Here is a 19684-nt window from a genome sequence, read left to right as displayed (position 1 = left end):
CATTTTATATTTCTAAGAAAATCTTTTCTCTTGTATACAAGAGGTAGGATATATAAGGTATACAGGAATTGTCTCTGAATGATTCTGGAGTTTGAAGGTTAAACTTACATAAAATGTTTTCTTATTAAGATCTACATATCACTATTTTTTCAAAATCTTGGAATCTTGGTCAAAACATGGAAGGAATCATGAAAAAAAAGTTAAGCAATAAAATGTTCACTGGTGGTAAAAAAAAAAGTAAAGATTATGTATAAAGAATAAAAATAAATAAAACAACAAAAGCAGAAACTGAGAAAAACTACATCACTCCTACTTTTGTCCTGAGGTCCTTCGTAGTCAAGTCAAAGAGAAAAACTATATGGGTTTCTCCTTCAACTTTGTGTCATGAAAGGAGGCATCAGAAGAATAAATACTTTTTAGGATCCAGGATGTTTATGGGAGGAAAGTTTATTTACAGGACAGTAAAAGATATATTAGAGCATACACTTGAGAATGATTACAAAGAAAATTTAAAAACTAGTTCATCTCTCCATCAATGCTAATAACAAATTCCTACAGGCTTCTTCACCCCCCAAAATTTTCCTTTGACTCATGATATACTTAAGTTTGAACAACACCGTAGAACTGAGAAAAAAATCACATTTTCATTTCTAGGAAATGAGTTTAAGCAGTGACATAAAGATAATGAGGCAGAAGAAAAATAACTCAAGCTCCCAGGGGATTGCAATGAAAACCTATCAATGAAGCTCTGATGTGGAGCCATTCAGGTAAGGTTACTCTTGAGCTACACTTTTCATTTTTCCAACCATTTTTCCAGCTTTGTTAAATCGCAATTTTTAGCTTCACCAGCAAGTCTGCTAATAGCCTAAGATGAGTTAAATACTTGTCAGGACTTCATGTGAAGATTATCTTGGACTAGGATCACACTAAGAGATCACAGAGACCAGAGACAGCCAACCAGTGGCTGTGAGAGGGGCCAAATGGCCCCCAAAGTGGGAAACACTTACTAAACACATTGGCTGAAAAGTTTACAGACTAAGATTGAAAAGCTGAGTCGCAGCAAAGGGAAGTACTTTGCCCTAAGGTTTGCTATGGCCTGATATAACCTGAAGTACTAGCTGGGACTAATCTTTTCTATACTGAAATACCTGAAGTAGCTATCTCTCCTACTTAGAAGACAATCAGGTACTTCTTGCAAAGGTTTAATTTAAACAACATGAAATGAAGCAAATCTGAGTTTTTTGGCCCAAATAAAAATGTCCCAGAATGTAAAACAAATATATATAATCTATATAATCTATAATGCACTCTAGAACAACAAGAGAAAACCTAGGTGAGATTAAAAACTGACAAACAACTGTCACATTACAAAAGTCCTACAAAAAACCTATTCCACTAAAGAGCAAGAAGTCTGCATCTTACCAGTACATTCAAAAATCAAATGAAGATGCTACTACTTGAGAAACACCAAAGTTAAAACAGCCTGCAAGATTAGCTTGCGTGAGATGATCACTGCCCTTATGAAAGAGATACTTTTTGAAACCAAGTAAACAGGTAGCATCTATAACCATTTTAATCCAAGTGCTTTTAAGTCTCCCCCTGAAAAAGTACATTTGAGACAATTAAATTTAGGTTTAATTCATCAGGTTACGTTAGTCTCTCTGAGAACTTCTAATATTAAAATCAAGTACTCATTTGATTTTCAAGCAAGGTCAAGAGAACAAGGCAGTCTGGCGCTGACAAGTACAGGGATGCGCCCCACGCTGCTCAGCAGTCGCATCAGTGTGGCGTGTTGCTATGGCGCCTGACTATTAATTTCTGAAGGAAGGTGATTATAAAGCCGCCAGATGAACATCAACTGGAAGACACCACTTCAGCACAGAACACTGACATGCGTTACTCTTGCCAGGAGCAAGTTAATTTTATGAATCACCACTTTTGTGATGTGAATATTCTTTTCCAACTTTAAACCTACCAAAATGACGAGCAAAAAATAAGGTTCAGCTTCAATAAACAGGAAAGTTGGGTGGTATTTTGGGGGGCGTGCTGAGGATGACTAGTTCTTAAGAGTGTCTGAAAATATGCTCCCAACATACTTACACACAAATAAATACATATACCTTTGATAAATACAGATCAGAAAACAAACACATTAAAATACTGTTGAAGGTGACAGATACTGTTCTAGATAGGATTTCACTGTTCACGTTTGTGTTTACCTTTTTTGGCTTCTGTAAAGCAATCTTCAGTTATAGTCACCTCAAAAGGTCACTTCTCAGCCTGAAAGCAAAAGAGAACATCAAAATCTGAGTGTCAAGAGAAGGAGCCACCACCTCTGCTAGGGATTTACACAGGCAAAATAATAAAGGATCTCTACTTATGGGCAAATAACTTTCAGAGTTCATAAAAATAAGCACAGGATCTCCATGTATCTGGACCTCAGGTCTTTGAGCTCTTCAAGACAACATAATCAATTTAAATAGAAAAAGTCAAAGTAAAACATTTCAAACTTCAGGTATGAAATTTCTCTCACTTTTTTGTCTTGTCAATTTATTTTTTATACAGAATAATGAAACTCATAGGTCTTTGTTTTTGGAAACTAGGCTGCTACTAGAACATGTCTCTGTTTGGTCCATATTTACAACATCTCTAATTTAATTAAAGCAGAAGCTTATTTTTTTTTTTTCCTCTTCATGAGAGTCCGTTCTTATAGACAAGATGCTTTATGGCACTGTGGACCTTTCAAAATGAATAAAAGCACCACAATTTTCACTTTGGGGAGGGGAGGGGATGGAGCACTGCCGGTGAAAGCTGCTCACGGAATGTTTTTCACTTAGCATGTATCTACCAGATCTAGTAAGTTAAATAAAAATGGTTCGTGTCAGATGAAATAAACACTTGAAACCAAGCTCCCTAAAACACAAAGAAAGCATGCAACACATTCTACCCCACATGTACTCCTGCATCTGCAGACTCCCTTATGCAAAATAGTGTGTAATCCTTTAAGAAACATCACAAGCTGCCTCTTTCTGCCCATGGAACTGGGATCAACATATGGCACAAGCGAAAAGAAAAACATTTGTTTATTAATTTAGATCAAGTTACTAACTGGGTACAGGATTCGTTCCACACCCATTGACCAAATGCTCATGTAATTTTTTAAGATGATGAAATCATAGCATGATTTTACTAAAATGTTAATATCCTCTTGCTCGCTCTTCAGAACAATATGTAATTAAGTGGTTTTAATTTTATATGAATATATCCCTGCTCATCCCTCTGCTATCAGCCTTGGATGTAGAAAGGCAAACATTCTTAAGAAGAATAAAATCTCACCAGGGCTAAAAATTTTAAAGTGGCACTTGGGTGTGTACTATCTTTGAGGAATTGATCTGAGGCCAATTTATGACATTTCCACAAGCAAGTGTAAGCAGATTCTTGCCATTAAGATTGGAAAAAGATGCAGACTCTGAGTGAAATCATAATTTTCATGTTTACTGTAAGAGGAAATGGGAAGTTTTCACCATAAATGTTCATCATTTGGGTGGGGGAAAACCCTAGCTCAGGGTCTTAAAATTACTCTTTTGCAACCTGCCCAAAACCTTTTTGTTTTTACACAAAACAATTCAAATTGAAAATGAAAATCGTGCGCTTTACTGCTGATGTATGGCCCAGGATTGGTTTCTGTAGTGGTGAGAACTCTGTTCCAGGGTAAGTGGTACTAAGAAAGGAAAACAGCGGGGATGGGCAAGTCCTCAGGTAAAGCAGAGATCCACAAGGCAGCCCCACTCCCCCGCGCACAGCATAAAACTAAAAACTTCACCATTCGGCACTCACCAGATCTTCAATGTAAAGCCAGTGAGCTCTGGCAGCCCCCACCCGATTCCAAGCAAGAAGACCCTTTTCTCTCTCCTTTTTCACTTGAGATGTTTTCTGATGCGTGTGCTTTAGACTAATTTGTGTTTATCTATTGAGCTATGTCTATTTTTTCCACGTTTGGCAGTCAGACCTATAGTATTTGACTTTGCAATGCAGATGAGATTTGCTATCAAATAGGCCTGGCAAACAACTGGACCTCATTAAAATTTAATTTAAAAAAAAAAAAAAAAACCTGCTGAAAATGCCTACTTTGAGTAAAATTATCTCTAGTGCTGCATTTGAACCAGCAGACCGTTTTCAGGCAAGGGCTAGTCCTGTTTCTCTGCTTGCCTATTTACACAGTACAATGAGTGAGTGAACACAGAACAAAACTAGAAGTTGGCTCACCCTCAGATTTCACAAGTGTAATTTTTTTTCTAAGAGTTAATAAAATTATACAATTGACCCTCCAACTCACGCGTGCTAAAGCAATACAAAAGTGACTGTATTTAATTTTCACTTATACATAAAAAATTGGCAGCAGGATATAAACTATATTCCATAAATTTTAATGCGCATGTACATTTGACCACTCATTAATTTATTTCTGTTGATTTTAGTTTTCAGAAAAAGTATCTATTAGCAAAGTAATCTAAAAGGTATTTTTCTAGTTTTGCTGAGAAAAGATTAATAGTTCAACAGCTGTTTGCCATCATGCTAAATTAAATGAAATGTGTCAATATAACAGACAAGAAAATTAGAGGGTACGGCTGGGACCTGAAAGGGCCTGAGAAGCTTAGAAGAATCGGAAATCCATAACTAAGAGAAAAATCTGAATTCTGTTTTTTTCCAAAAAGTAAAACTTCCGTTTCTAAAACTATATTTAATCAAATATATCAACTATTTACATGTATGCTTACTGGTAGTACAAGTACGAGAACTAAAATTAAATGATTATGTAAAGCTTTTAAATTTAAAAAGATAAAGGGTAAGAAAAAAACATTCCCTTCCAGCCCACTTGTCTTTTTAAAAATGCTGTCACCACACAAATTGCTTTTCGTTTTCTTCTTTCACTTTCCTACTGCTTTTAGGTTTAAAAGTGAGCTAAGGATACAGTATATAGAAATGACTTATTTTCCTTTCTGTCGTTCTCTGTAACAGTTAAGATCCTGTGAACACTAGACTTGTTCCACAGGCTTTTCACTACTGATTGCAGTAGTACCATTTACCTGCAGCTACATGGTGACCACACAGACCATGACAAGATGCCACAGTCCAGCTGCCACTCCTAAGGCTAGAAACTCAGTGTGCCTGCGCCTTCCTGCACCTCCACCTCCACAGCCCCTCCCCCTAAGTTGGGAGGTTAACTCTGTGGCACCCTTACATTGTAAATGCTTTGATGTTACACTTTGCCCCCTTTCAATCTGTGTGATGTATAATATAAAGTGCCAGCTGGCAGGTCCTACTTGGAAGTGAGTCACAGGTAAGTGTGGAGGTGTGATCTCATTTCACAAGACTGAAAAATGAACATCATATACTCTATTTTTCCCATTAAATGTATTTCCCCCTTTTCATTCATGGCGGCTAACGTAAATGATCTCCATCAGGACTTCTGCGTTGTATTTCACAACACAGAAGCACCCGAAAGCGACACTGAAGGATGAAAAACGGACACCTCAAACTTCAGCCCCACAAATGCTGGTTGAGAATCCACTGTGAATGGGTTTCACAAGGGGGAGGAAGATGAGCAAAGCCAACCTCTGGCCCAAGAGGAGGGGGCCAGCAAGGAGGACTCCAGAGAGAGGACCCTTTCGTTCTCCAAAGTCCAGGAACACGGCTCCAATTTTCCAGGCCCCCAAATCCTCCAACTGCACGGCATAGACTTCATTTGTAAAAACAGATCCAAATGGGCCGATTTCCAAGAAAGTACTGCCTCTTTAAGTATGTCGTGAGTCTTAACTCATTTTGGCTTTCATGTCATATTTTTTTAACGATTTCTTAGAAAACAGAAGGATATCAACACATATTTGACTAGCTGAAAAATTATAACACAAGGATCGTTTTATTTTCTGCACTTAAGACAAGAAAATCCTCTTACGGTGAAATCAATCCCCAAAGTTTTTCTTCCCCCCATAGCTTCTTGTAACTTCAAATACTGATTGGGTTTACAAAGAGAAAAAGGAGGGAAGGAGGAAAAGAAAAAAAGAGAGAAAGAAATGAAAAATGGGAAGAAAAGAGGAAAAACAGAGAAATTAAAACAGAGTGGAGAATAAAAGGGGAAGAAAGGAAACAGAAAAGAAAGAAGAAACCGTGGAGCAGCCCGGGTCTCCCTAAGAAGGGACTCTAGACCCCACCCAGGTCTGCTGGTTTCCAAATACAGGTATTGCATTTCTTTTGCTTGTCTCTACCAAAGAAATATACTAACTTGGATGCAGCATGTCCCAAACCTCCTCCTTTCTCTGCCAGTAACACTTTAATTCCTTCCTCCTCACTCTCTGGGATCCTGACCAAATCATAATTGTTAGTTTTGGGGTCCGTTCTAGTAGAGAAAAACTTAAGGCACCTTACATATAAGTGTGGACAACCCAGCCAAGGCTTGCCCGTGAAATCACTCCAGGCTGACAGTCCCCCAGGAATGCCACATTGGCTGCCTCGTTTGAAAAAACGACTCTTACCTTCCACAAAAGTAAAACCCTGGTCATGGTCATGTGAAAATATTTTATAGGTATCCTTTAACAGCCTTTATATGTTGAAACCCAAAAACAATATTTGCTGTTTTGCCTTTGAAGCTCTAACAAAGCCTTTGTTTTAGATTTACCTTTAGTGTGCAATAAGAGTTAATAATCAAATCCATCCCAACCCCCACAAATGTTAAACAAAAAGATAAAAGAAATGCAAATAGCTATTGTCATGGAAAGTTAAAGTACCTGTCTGTATTTTTAAGTGAAAACTATTATCTCTATCAATCAAAATTTAAGAATACAATAGCGCTAATCACAGAAGGTGCTCTGACAGAGTTACTTTCCCTGATGAAAAAAAAACTATTTTTCCTCTTAAAACGGAGTATAAAAGTCATATACTTACAATTAGATAGAGTATTTGTAATTTTATTATTAAAAACCTTCAGCAGCCTCACTGTTAATAAATGCTTCTAAGTCTCTAAACTGATTTGTACCCAAGAAGACCCAAGTCCCCACGTATTTTAATCAGGTTGATGAAATTTTATTTAAATTCTCTCAGTTTCCAACCTGCGGGGGAATAGCACACTCTTCTGTTGAAAAGAGTTACTCAGACAGAAGCAACAGCCAACTGGAAACGAAAACTCCTTCCTTTAGACCCTGGACCCCATTCCTGCACCCTGAAACATCTTTATACAGAACAGAGCTTTCTTGGACGGTTTGCCTCGTTCATTTTGGCAACTTGTTTTGTGAAATGATAAACACTCTGACCTCAAAAAGAAAGCAGAACGCCCCACACACAAACCAGAATGATCAAAGTGCACAGTGCATCGATTTGTAAGGTTTTTCTTTTTAAGTTCACTTTTTAAAAACATTGCATTAGCCCCTGAGCATGGTGTTTTCTAAAGACAATACAAGAACAAAAAATAGCAAGACTCCAGATAGTAGAACAAACAGCTCAAGATTAAAATTCCTAGAGCAAACAGTTAAGCCAGGATGCCATTACGCAGGCCGAGCCTGGATGGATGTCTCCTCCGCTGTGGGGCCAAGAGCCTGTCATTTTCCCCCAGCAAGATCAGATTTCCTTCCCTCTCCACCGCCTTTCTGAGCGTGATGGCCAACATCTCTGGTGTGCTATTAATATCAATGAAGAGACGATTTGATTTCCACAGAAGAAAACCCTTCCTATTCCGGCACAGACCTTCGGGGAGGACCCTGGCCCGGGTATAGACAATACAGCCGCAGAGTTTCCCTGCTTTCTTACAGTTTGGTCTTGCACACTGTTGGAAGGCTTTTAACAAACAATGGCAGCATTATCTGGAGGATAGTTACAAAACAGGATTGGTTAGGACAAAGAATAATAAAGCTGCTTTCTCTCTCTCTCTCTCTCTCTCTCTTCCTCCCTTTCTTGTCTTTCTAATTCCCCCCAGTACCCAAGAGCCTTTCTCTGCCAGCCCAAAATTCAGCTACATTTCCTAGGAGGCACCTGTACTTGTCTATTTTAACGTAGCCGGCAGCTGACAGGAGCCCAGGACCCAAGACCCAGGACCCAGGACTGCTTTCAGGAGGCGCCAGAAGGGCAGCAAAGTAGCCTCTCAACATTTGTAAAATGAAACAAAAGTATCAGCTTGGCTTGGCACACACTTACCCGTTCATGATGAGGAGCAAAGCTTTGGGGCGGGCGGGAGAGGCAATCTTCACACAACAGAAGAAAGTTGAGAGTTTGTAAGGAAGAAACTAGAGGCACTTAGAAGCCTAGGGGCTCTCAGGGCTCCCGGGCTGGCAGCCGTGTGAGGAAGGACTGAAGGTATGTGGGCTAAACACAACAAAAGCCACTGCCTTACTCTAGATTAAATATGCAGGAAGAGGCCCCTTTGCATAAACACAAACACTCAGCAAATGAATAACTGGCTCAATCAGACGCCCGCTGTGCCTTCTACCTGTCCTCCCTCTGACAGGGACACCGCCTGCTTCAGGGGACACAACTACACAGGACACAGTTAAATGCTATGTTGTTACAATAACAATTAAAATGATTGCATTCATCAGCAATTAAGAACTCACTCCTGTTGGGGTGGGTGTGGGTGGGGGCATATAGTTCTACTCCAAAGAGAACTTGCTGTGCTATACCACAGTGGAATTCTGCTGGGCGCTGAATTTAAATCTCTCATATTTACTCTCATATTCAATCAGAGTTTTAAGCAATCACACAGTTTAGTTCCAATTGAAGGACAGAAATATGTTCTTGTTTCTCTGAATTACACACTGTAAACTATCTGTACCTATAAAAGATATTTTGAAACATATATTTATGTATCTTTGTATAATACACACATGTATAATGTACTCATAAAATATGACAGCCTTCGATACATGCATGTATGTGTGCACATGTAAGCACACATAATACACATGCATGTGTAATTAGAGAACATAGATCCATAAACACACACAAAGTGCCTCTTGACTACACTCCTCAGTTCACTAATTATTTAAGGGAAATACTGTGAGTTTTCCGAAAGTATACCCCAAATGCTTGCCTTTCAAATGTCACCGATCCATGACCACTCATTTAAAAACATTACCCATATATTAGAAAGGATGCTTTTAACTGAGTGGCCTCAACCACTTATAATTTCAATTAAATAACATAATTACAGTCAACAATTTTCTCCATTTCGGCAGAAAATATGCCATACCTCAATACAATTTGTCCTGAGAACCCAGAAATTTAAGCAAAAAGAAAAATTGCCAGCTCTAGGAATTCTCTAATGCCTTTTCTCAGCTTAGAGAGTCAACTCAAACTGACCTCTGAGTCTCTATTCCAGCTACATGTTGGGTTTAGTAACTCAATTATTTTTTAATAAATTTTCAGTATTAAATGATTTCAATGGAAACATAAATAAGGTTATGTTCATCTACTACTTTCCAACGCCACACAGTACTGCAGGGGCAAATCCAACACTGCCGTGTGCAAGCTGCATCTATCTTATACTTGCACTAGAAAGGGTAGGGCACAGATCCTTCCCTGCTTCAGAGACAGCATCTCCAGTCTCAAAGCCAAGCAAAATAAGGCAGCTTTCTATTTCACAAACTAATTTTATTTTATTAACACAACACTGTCTCTGGTCACATAATTCTGTAAAAATAAAAGATAATCACGTCAAAGGATTTTTTAAAAATTTTACATACAAAACCAAAAAACCTACTTCAAACATATATGATGGAAGATTTTGGAGAAAAGAGAAACAAAGTGAGAAGATTCTGAAGGCCCCAAAGAATAAAACACAGGTGCTCTAAGAAGGACTCCGCAGAAACTGAAGATTTCGATTTTGTTCACTATTTTGCCTTGAAGTGACCTTCTAAACAAGGTGTTAGATAACCTGCCTCCATGGACGATAGTGATCTAACCTTGATGCAAACAAACCATAGAACAAAATTTAATCAGTACATCACTGTGGAAAAGCCTTTGTCCATCCCCACGGAGCGACTAATGACTGTTTTGGCAGTTCTAGCGGGTAGTTATACTTCCCAGCTCATCCATATCTCATACTGGTGAAGCAAGCTAATGGAAGTGCTGTTAGTGGAATCCAATATTAATGCTCTGTATCATGCAAACCTGGATGCCGCTGAATATATTACACAATTATAGGTGGTATCTAATTCCATAGGTATTAGATACTGAACTCTAAATTAATATTTTAATGAGCAAAGTGAAATAAAGATGGTAGTCCAGGTAAGGGATCCATGCATTGTGGTCCAGCTAAGCTCCTTGCTGGAAGAGCGCTGGATATGGGAGCGAACAGCACAGACACGGTGATTGTGACAAAAATCTGTATGCAAGCTTTAGATGCTGAGTGACACATACTGATGCACGGAGTCAGAGATGTCACCCTCACACAAGCGCCACTCGCTGTAAGCTTGAGAGAAAATAAAGCGGGAGCCTGGAGGGGGGCGTAGTTGCAGGAGACCTCCAGAAAATAAACAGGGTGTACAGTTTCAAAGGCTTCAGACACAGACATTTCATTGTTCAAGCCAATTATCAGCGGAAAATAATAACAACAGATGGAGTCAGAGTCACTGACTTTTCATATGCACTTCATCTCGGCGGAACAGATGATGAAACGCGAGAGCTATCTCAAAAAGGCAAAACATCTTGCAGTAAAAGAACTCTACAGTCCAGATGGGGACCTTCTAAGGCTGCTGATTATCTTCTTATAATGTTGTAAGATAGACTTACTAAAACATTTCAAGAACTGATCAGATATGATGCGTACAATGGCTTCATTATTGGAAGGAGTCGCCTCAGACTAGTGACTAAACCCGGCAGAGATTTCAATAAGGTTAGGACTGTAAGTTTCCTGTTTTCTCATCAGGGACGTCAGGTTCCAACTAAAACTGGAAATCTGTGCACCACAGGAGAATGAACCATCGCCCAAGCATTCTACATTTGTGCTCTTCTCTCGTCTGAGCAAAGGGAAAAAGATAAACTGGGGCTGCGAAAAGGACATTAAATTATTCTGAAGCATTCCATCGCTATGGCAAAGGGAAAAAATAGCTCTAAAGCAATTCCTGATGAAAAGGATTCAGTGATAAAATATTGTTTTTCACACGCAGTTAGAACATCTTAAATATCCCTTGCCACTGGTGATTGCAAAAGATAATTTGCTTTTAGTAGGAAATAAATGTAAATTTCAATGGTAGTGTGATAAACAGTTCTAATAAACGTAAACCAAACTCTCAGGCAAAACCCACCAACCTACACCAGCCCATTTTCAATCCCTAAATCCCACCAAGTCCGACTTGCTGTTATAATAAAACTCAAGAGGTAAACCATTTGAACCTTACTGAGAACCTGCAGTAAGTAATGGAAAAGTTAAATCTCTAGTCAGATAGGCCTCGTCTCCACAAAGTAACAAGATATCTGTGCTGTCTGCCTACATATCTATCTCCACCCATCCATCAAGTCCATGGTTATAATTTTGCAAAAATATTTCTCTGCATTGACTTAAAATATGGTTGATATCAGTGTGCTAAGAAAAAGAAAGCTGATCCTCCTCCTATTTACTAACACACTTAACATTTAGAAATATTTTTATGAACACACTGTTGACTTCACAAGTTTATAACGTAAGTAAAAAAAAAAAATATATATTTTTTTTCCAGCGAGGCTTTTCTTTCAAAGTACTCCGACAAAAGTAAATTCATAGCAGAACACACAGGCATGAAGAAAATATCGCCAAGGGCAAAATTCTGCAACTGCTTTAAGAAGCAAACAAGAACACAAAAGATGTGTAATACAACCATCTGGCTCTCCTCTTACTATATCAATGCCTCAACTTTTTCCCCACCCCCTTAGCCAGCCCACACCAATGCCACAAAACCAAATGGCTTCACTTATGTTTCCTGCGCAGCAAATTTACACAATGCACTTAGAATGCAAAAGTTGAGATTTACACACAAACTAGTATCTTTCTAGATTCCCCCACTTCGATTTCACTGTCATTGTTACTTATTCAGAGCGGGACTTCTCTGAAAAACCACTAAGCATCTCACCATGAAAAAGACAGTCTCGCAGACCTCTCTTCTCAGTCTCAAAAGAACCACCCCGCAGAACCTGCGTCTCTGCTGTCTTGGGTTTTCTGTCAGAATCAGACTTTAGATGTGCACATATGAAAAAAAAAATAGATCCCTAAACTGATCCAAATTAAAACCTTTACCTTTATTTGGCTCAAAACTGTGAATTGTTTACCCCACTTATGAGTTGGAATAACGGCACTGGTTTTTAATCATGGCTCCTGTAACGCACCATGCTCTTTGGAATATTTTCTCATTTTGTTTAGTGTACAAACATTTATTAAACAACTACTGCGGAGTCAGGAACCTGCCTCCCTGGCACATTAAACCAGGAACTCTATAATTTACAAAAAAAAAGCTTATATATATATATATATTTTTTTTTTTTTTCCTGGAAGAAATTACAGATATTTGAAAGTTACAGCATGTCTCTAATGATCCAAATGCTTCCAATAGGTGAGAATTACGATTTTTATTGGCTAACTCCATTTGGATAAAATCAATAAAATATAATAAAGACTCTTCACCAAGGGGCAACAAGTAAGCAAAGATGCATTCCTCGGTAAACACTCCTCCTCGCTCTCTGTGGCAGCAGGCACTCCACATCAACCAAGAGTTTTTTCAGTGAGAAGTACGATGGGGAAGGTGGAGGCCAGGTCTCGTTTACTTCTGTTTTCTCACATGGATTCCCCATGCCGCATCCTGCTCCGCTTCTCAGGGTAAGGAGCACCGGCCTTATTTAGCAAAATGGTTAATGTCTGGTTCATTGCTGGGCATTTCTGTCCGCAGAGGCCCCTGGTCTGCACAGCAGCAGTAATCTCTGGTGCCGCACACATCAAATTCAGCCACTGAGACACTCAGCCAATGGGTTAAGCCTGCACTAGTATCTGGCCACCAGACACAGCTCAAGGCTGCTTTCCAGGCCTAGGTTAGCACAGCTGGATCTAGATGACAAACTCTCAGAGATACTCTTCCTATGGCCACATCTGGCTCTTGGCAGGTCTAGTCTAGGGCAAAATGGATTCAATTTGCTTCTTCTGGGCAGTTTTGTTCACAGATAAGACAAGTTGTATTAACCTTGACTGTGCGATTCATTTAGGGAGAGAATATTAGAATATCAACGCTATGAAGGCAAGTATTTTATCTGACTGCTTTCCATAGCCAAAGGCAGCAGAACAGCTCCCTGTGGTTGGTTCAATAAATAATGACTGAGCTGCACAAAGCCATTCCTCTATCGTATTCCAGCTCACCTGCGCCTCCTGTGGAAGGTGCAACAGATAACATAACCTCACAGAGACCACAAGGGACCGCAGCTAAATTTAATGGGCATGGTGACACTCAAGAATGAAGCCGCGTGCCTTGTGTGCATGGCTGGAAAAACTGCCAACTGACCTTACCTGGAAATAGTGGTCTTCCAGTACCCACCTCCCCAGCACCCCTTCTCTATCAGACCTTGAACTGCAAAACTTGGCAGCTATGTGCTCAAAGCACCTGCAAGTGGCCTGGAAGTAGAAACTTACCTTTTAGACAGGAGACAAATGCCCAAAGATGAGGCAACTTTTCCTGGCACCTTTTCATCCCATTTCCCTTCCCATGCCTCTCTTCCTGAATTCCCTGACATCTGCAGACCTCAGCTCCCGTTTACACTCAACTCTGACCCAGTGCTGGGCTTTTCCAAAGCTCACCGTTGGCTCCCACTAGAAACACACTCAGAAAGGCCAAGAGAACTGAGCAGCAGGCCGGAGCCCACACCCCTGGTTCCTTAGCTGGAAAAGAGCCCATACTCAGAGGATGCTATACTTATTCATAATGACATTAGAAACTTTCACCTTTGCGACCTCTAAGCTCCCCCACATGCCCCAAAAATACGATCGAGGAAGGGACACTATGTAGAAACCTAGTACAGTTTTGTATTCGTAATGCTGCTTTTCCAGTACAGAAAGGGAGCATGCCTGAAACAACAGTGGTGGAGACAGGCAGAGGACTTTGAAACAGCCTACCCAAAAGTGCCACAGCTGAAACTGTTGCTGAACTTGTCCCCTCTTCTACCACGTAAAAGCAGCAGGGATCAAGTAGGGCCACTCTTCAAGTTGAGTGTAAAATGCTGAAAAGAGTATGCGTCCATTCTGGGCAATTATGGCTTCAAGTTCCTCTTAGAGTGAGCTGCTAGCAACACACAAGGTGAGCCAGGAAGACTCCTCCCTTAGGTGCCTTTGCACCGCCGCTTCTGCATCTGTGAAAGAACTTTTAAAGTGAAAGAATGCATAACTGCGTGCAGTGCTGCATGCCTATAAGCCCTGTTCTTTGGGAGGCTGAGGCAGGAGGATCACATCTCACGTGGCAACTTAGCAAAACTGCCAAATAAATAAGGCTGAGGATGTAGCTCAGCGCAAAGGCCTTAGGTTCAACCCTTACTACCACAAAGAGAGACAGAGACAGAGACAGACAGAGGGAGAGCGAGATAAAGAGAAACACAGACAAGGAGGGAGAGAAAGAGAGGAGGGAGGAAGGGGGCAAGGGAAGAGAGAACCAGACAGCCTTTTCACGATTCCACAATGACACTAAAGTTTAACATAATAAAGGAAGAAACAGTACAATAGGCTACCAATGATTGACACCTATCCCTGAGTAGAAAGCAGGGTATCAAGAAAAAGTGCCAAAAACAGACCAATATGCAAAATTAGAAAAGACAGGAAAAAAATCAAGGCTGAGAGTATTGCAGGGCAAGTATCTGCACTTTTTCATGCTTCCCTGGGCTGCCTTGTTGTGAGAGAAGTATTATATAAAACACCACTGCCCAGAATCATTTATAGACGAGAACAGCTCGTTGGACACATACATCTACAGAGCTCACCAGTGCAGATTCAAGTGCCCGAGTTCAAAACTGAGCTCTGATACCTACCAACCTTGTGAACTCAGCCAAGTTGCTGCGTTCTCTACCCCTCATCTATAAAACAGGCTTCATTATAGCATACAATGTGCTTTTGAGAAATAAGTGAATTAACAGAAAGAAAAAAGAGGTTTACACTCATACCGGCTCACAAAGAATGCTGAAAGAAATGATCGCCACTCTTGTTTAGACCGGGGATGATGTAACGTAAGTAAATCTGATATTTCCTGCGCCTCATTTCGGTCACCTCTGCACACTATGGATAACACCTGCTCATCAACTGCGCTACAGTCTACAGAAATAGGACCAAATGTATATCAGATTGTAAATTTCTTTCAAATATGGTACTAAAAGGAAATCAAAATTCTTCTTTGTCCTTTCACTATGAGGTGCAGAATCACCGATTTAAGATTCCAGTCTCACCTTCCCCAGCAGAGGCAAGCCATTAGTTGTACAAAGGTTACTCCCAAAGGAGACCAAGGAGGACACTGGGGAGACCTTCAAAGAAGCAGGAGAAACAGGATGGTGGCACAGGCCTAATCTCTCAGCCTCTGTGGGAAGCTGAGACAGTAGATTGCGAGTTCTACCACAGTCCGGGGAATTTAGTAACTGAGCAAGAACCTGTGTCCAAAACCAAGGTCAGCAGATCAGTGTAAAAGCTTTGGGTCCAACGCCCAGTGCTGTGCAAAAGAAGGGGAGAAAATGAGGCAGAGAAGAATCTGGTCTGGAACCTAACGGTATTGAAACGCCTTTTCTTGTACTTTTCAAGTCTGTGCATATAGATTCTGTTACTGATTTAGGATCTTGAACAGTTTGTTTATTTTTAAAATGCCTTTCAGCTCACCTTTAATAACATGTTTCTTTGACTTGGCTGAACTATGCCTCAGAAGAATTACAAGCGGGAATATGGCTGGGTAAAAGGTTCAGAGAACTAATCCACACCTGGTCCATGTAAAAAAAAAAAAAAAAAAGGCTCATATTTTCCACATAGGAACAAGCTCCTTTATATGAACCAGCCTCCAAGTTAACTGCTAAGGGGCCTTTCCCACCATATAACCTTTCATGTACTTCTTCACTTGAGTGAGGAAAAGGTCACAGAACCTCCTCTTGGTTACATCAAGGAGTTTTATCAGTGATAGAAATAATGCTAATAATTACGGTGATTTTGATGACAAAAGAAGCACAAATGCCATAGGAAATAATGGGGTAGACACACTCTAAGAACAAATTTGGGATAAACTGAGGAGATGTCTTATACCTTCCGTGACTGAAATTCACATTTCTCCAGCAGCAATTGTGTGACTCAAAACTTAAGAGGAAAGAAAAAGGCTTAAATGGGGAAAATATCAGATGAGAGAAAAGAATAGTAAACACTTGAGCTGGGCTTGGTGGCTCATGTCTACAGTCTCAGCACTTGGGAGGCTGAGGCTGGAAGATCCCCATGAGTTTGAGGCCAGCCCGGGCTACATGAGCAAGTTCAAGGCCAGGCTGAACTACACTGTGAGACCCGGCCTCAATACAAACATCTGAAAGCTGAAAGGTGGGAGTGAACCCTATGTGTGACTGAAGTCACACAGGTGGTAGCACCCAAGCACCCCAAGAAGGGACACCAGCTTCTGTAACCAACAACACATAAAACAATGGCCACAGAACATGGCCCCTGAGAAATGCCAGTCACAGAGGAAGCTGTGGAGCAAGGTCCTCTGAACCACAAAGAGGCCAAAGAATGGAAGGAGCGGTCCCAAATGTCCAGCAGACCCCACCAGGACATTCCATCTGTTTTTTTTTTTTTTTTTTATTTTTCTCCGGTAGCGGGAACTGAACTCACGACCTTGCACTTGCCAGGCAGACGCTTTGCCACTGAGCTAAATCCCCAGCCCCAGGACATTCCATCTGAAGCTAGAAGGGCAACAGGCATCACTTTCTTCAAGAAAGAGCTTCATTTCCTTGCTGTAGGCATGTTGTTTTTGCCTTTCGGTTTTGCTTCTAAAAAACTCCTTTTCATCAACTATGGGTTGAAGTAAGTAGAAAAGGAGACACTTCCATATACTCACTAAGAGGCAACAAAATAGAAAGAACATTTCATTGGAAGGCAAGAGAGTATAGTTCTGCTGCAAGTAACTGGCTAGAATTTGGAAGGTCCTTTCCTCTCCAGATCCAGCCCTTCTGTGGAAACAGGGACAGTACCTAGCTAGCACAGCCTGGTCACCTCAGGAAGGTATGAAAATACTGAAATACTTATGTACTTGGAGGGAAGCAACTGATGTCCCAGGCCTTCTAAGTACCTTGACCTTCACCATGAACTTCCCAGGATCCTCCTAGGCATGGCTGGGTTGCCTCAGAGCCTCCCAGTACTACAGCGGCCTTCCTGCTCCCCACTTCCTGTGCTGTACCTGAGAGCTCTTCTGATCACTGCCTTAGCCCCCTACTCAATCCCTTTTCCAAGGCTATGAGGCAAGAATGGGAAGGTCTCATTACACCAGGGTCCAGGAAGAAATGGGGCCCACGCGAGCTGGACAAGCTTATGGCCAGTGGGTCCCAGAGAGAATACTTTCCTCCCTAACTTCTTTCCCTTGCTTAGGGCGCCGGATGTGGACCTGTAGTAATAAGGCAAATCAGGAAAATCTTCCTAGGGCAAATTCTCACAGCTAAATTTGTTCCCAAAAGCTGGAAAGAAATATATAACATTTGTGAAGCAATTCTTAAAGTGAAATCCTAAGGCTCAGGGAAATTACCGATACAGATAATCAAATTGTATTTACCATGGAAATTCTAATAGCTCATATATTCTACTCCTGTTTTGACACCACTCAGGAAAAGGAATATTTCACTCTCCTATGTTCTAAACTTCTGCAATAGAGTTGAGGCATCATACATGCTGAAATGTATAGGAAAAAAAAAAAAAAGAGAAAAAATGCCTGCTGTGATTCTTTCCTTCAAATCTCTTATACCCTCTATGCTACCATTACTCAAAAGTCACTCTAACATTTTGCTGGCTGCCATGACGCCATGCTGTCACTCGATCAGGTGTGGGTACCACATGGTATGAAGAAATACTTATCCACAACCGCATATTAAATGGGAATTTGCAAAGGCGGGCTCCAGAGACAAAGACGTTTCTATACAGAAATATTAACTAAGAATTTAAGTAAATGGCCCCAGTGGAAAAAAAAAAGTTCTGAAGTAGCAATATAAACTATATTTAATAGCAACAAAAAATATTTTTCTTTTGGGAAAGCAATTGGGCTTCTAAAAGTTACTGCCTTTCCCCTGACATAGTACAGTATGCCTGAATTCTTTCATTTCCTAAAACACAGATGCCAGGCCCAAAATTCTACTTTGTCGGAGTTAATTTTTTTAATTAATCTTCCCTCAAATACAATACTCAAATAAGAAACTATTTTGGTACCTTTTCTCCCCCACAATTGTTATTTTCTTAAGCACTTGAGTATAACACGTCCCAAAGAACATATGCTCCCAAGGAAGAAAAAAAAATGGGCTCTAGAACTAATACACAATGAAAAATAAATTTAAAGCAGCCTTCTGGTCTGACATAAGAATATAAAAATGATATGAGCAAGAACAGCTTAGTTTACATACTTTTCAGTCACAGCTGCTGCCCCGAAACCACAATACCTTTAAAATGACATTTGAAGGAAACAGATACGGAGCCGTTTTAGCCATAGTTAGATGTAGCTGACGCTGAACTAAAGGGTTTTTTTCTTTTCGGTGCATGTACTTTATATAACCTCAATTCAGATGAAAAGAGTGATCCATTTAGAAAATAATCTAATGATAATCAGTGAATTATAGTAATTCTATCTACCAAGGTTCTTTTTTCTTTTTTTCTTGTTCTTTTTTTTTTTTTTTTTTTACTTTTCCCCTAAAAATCACTGGACTTAAAATATCAAAATAGAGTTTCAGGAACAGAAGAAACAAGTCCCCTCTTCTAGGTTAATATTTCATTGGGCGCTAAAGCCTTCTTGACGAGAATCTCTGTGCCTCTGCTGACGGGCGCACAAGGGGCTTCTATCTTTGCAAGAGATTCAGCCTCTTCTCTGAATAAACGAAAATAACATACAATTAAATCAGACGATTCAATTAATAAATTACTTCAGTGGACCTTGCAGGCCAAGTCCTATTTAATTACATAATTTAAAAAATATTTGCACATTGCAATCACCGAAATTGGCTTTGAGGTTTCATAATACACACTTAACACTTGAGTTAGAGAACAAATTTATTTAATAAATGCAATCCTAAGTGCTAGAAGGCCGCAGCACTCATACTGCAAAATCACTTAGCACATCCTCAGAGAAAGCAAATAAACTTTTCCACTATTTAGACGTAGGCTGCTGGTGAATGTCAGGAGAGGCTAGCTGATTTTTGAGTTTTCTCTCTCACGTGTTGCTTGTAAATCTGACCATTTTGAGAGGTGATTAGAATAGAGCTAATGGACAAAATGGTTCCAGTTAAAGATAAACTAACGTGGAAGATGTCAAAGGCTCAGTAGTAAAAACCTTTTTTAGAGTGAAACAAAGAGAAGTCGTACTTACTCTCCCCGTTTTTCACTTCTTGGCACACCAAAATACACCATAAATTAACATGGTTACTGAGGGTAAAGATGCGTTCCATTAGGAAAGCACACACAAATTCAGGGGTGAGGAGGACGTTCATAAAA

The 19684-nt window shown here is 40.1% G+C and overlaps 1 protein-coding gene across 7 annotated transcripts in view; it reads right to left on the bottom strand.

The window, feature by feature from the left end:
* Foxp1 (forkhead box P1) overlaps positions 1 to 19684 on the bottom strand; it is a 480479-nt gene that overhangs the window by 309812 nt on the left and 150983 nt on the right. For 6 of the 7 annotated variants that reach the window (XM_013513674.1, XM_013513677.1, XM_013513676.1 and 3 more), the window contains one exon: positions 2220 to 2280. The gene's annotated coding sequence lies outside the window, so the exon portion shown is untranslated. Of the gene's footprint in view, positions 1 to 2219; positions 2281 to 8184; positions 8343 to 19684 lie in introns of those variants that run through there. The other variant, XM_005383777.2, reaches the window with a different exon arrangement.

This window comes from Chinchilla lanigera, unplaced genomic scaffold (genome assembly GCF_000276665.1).
Source record: "Chinchilla lanigera isolate Chin_1 unplaced genomic scaffold, ChiLan1.0 scaffold00020, whole genome shotgun sequence".
Lineage (NCBI taxonomy): Eukaryota > Metazoa > Chordata > Mammalia > Rodentia > Chinchillidae > Chinchilla > Chinchilla lanigera.
The sequence above is the reverse complement of the archived record's forward strand: the minus strand, read 5'-3'. Positions and strand labels throughout refer to the sequence as shown.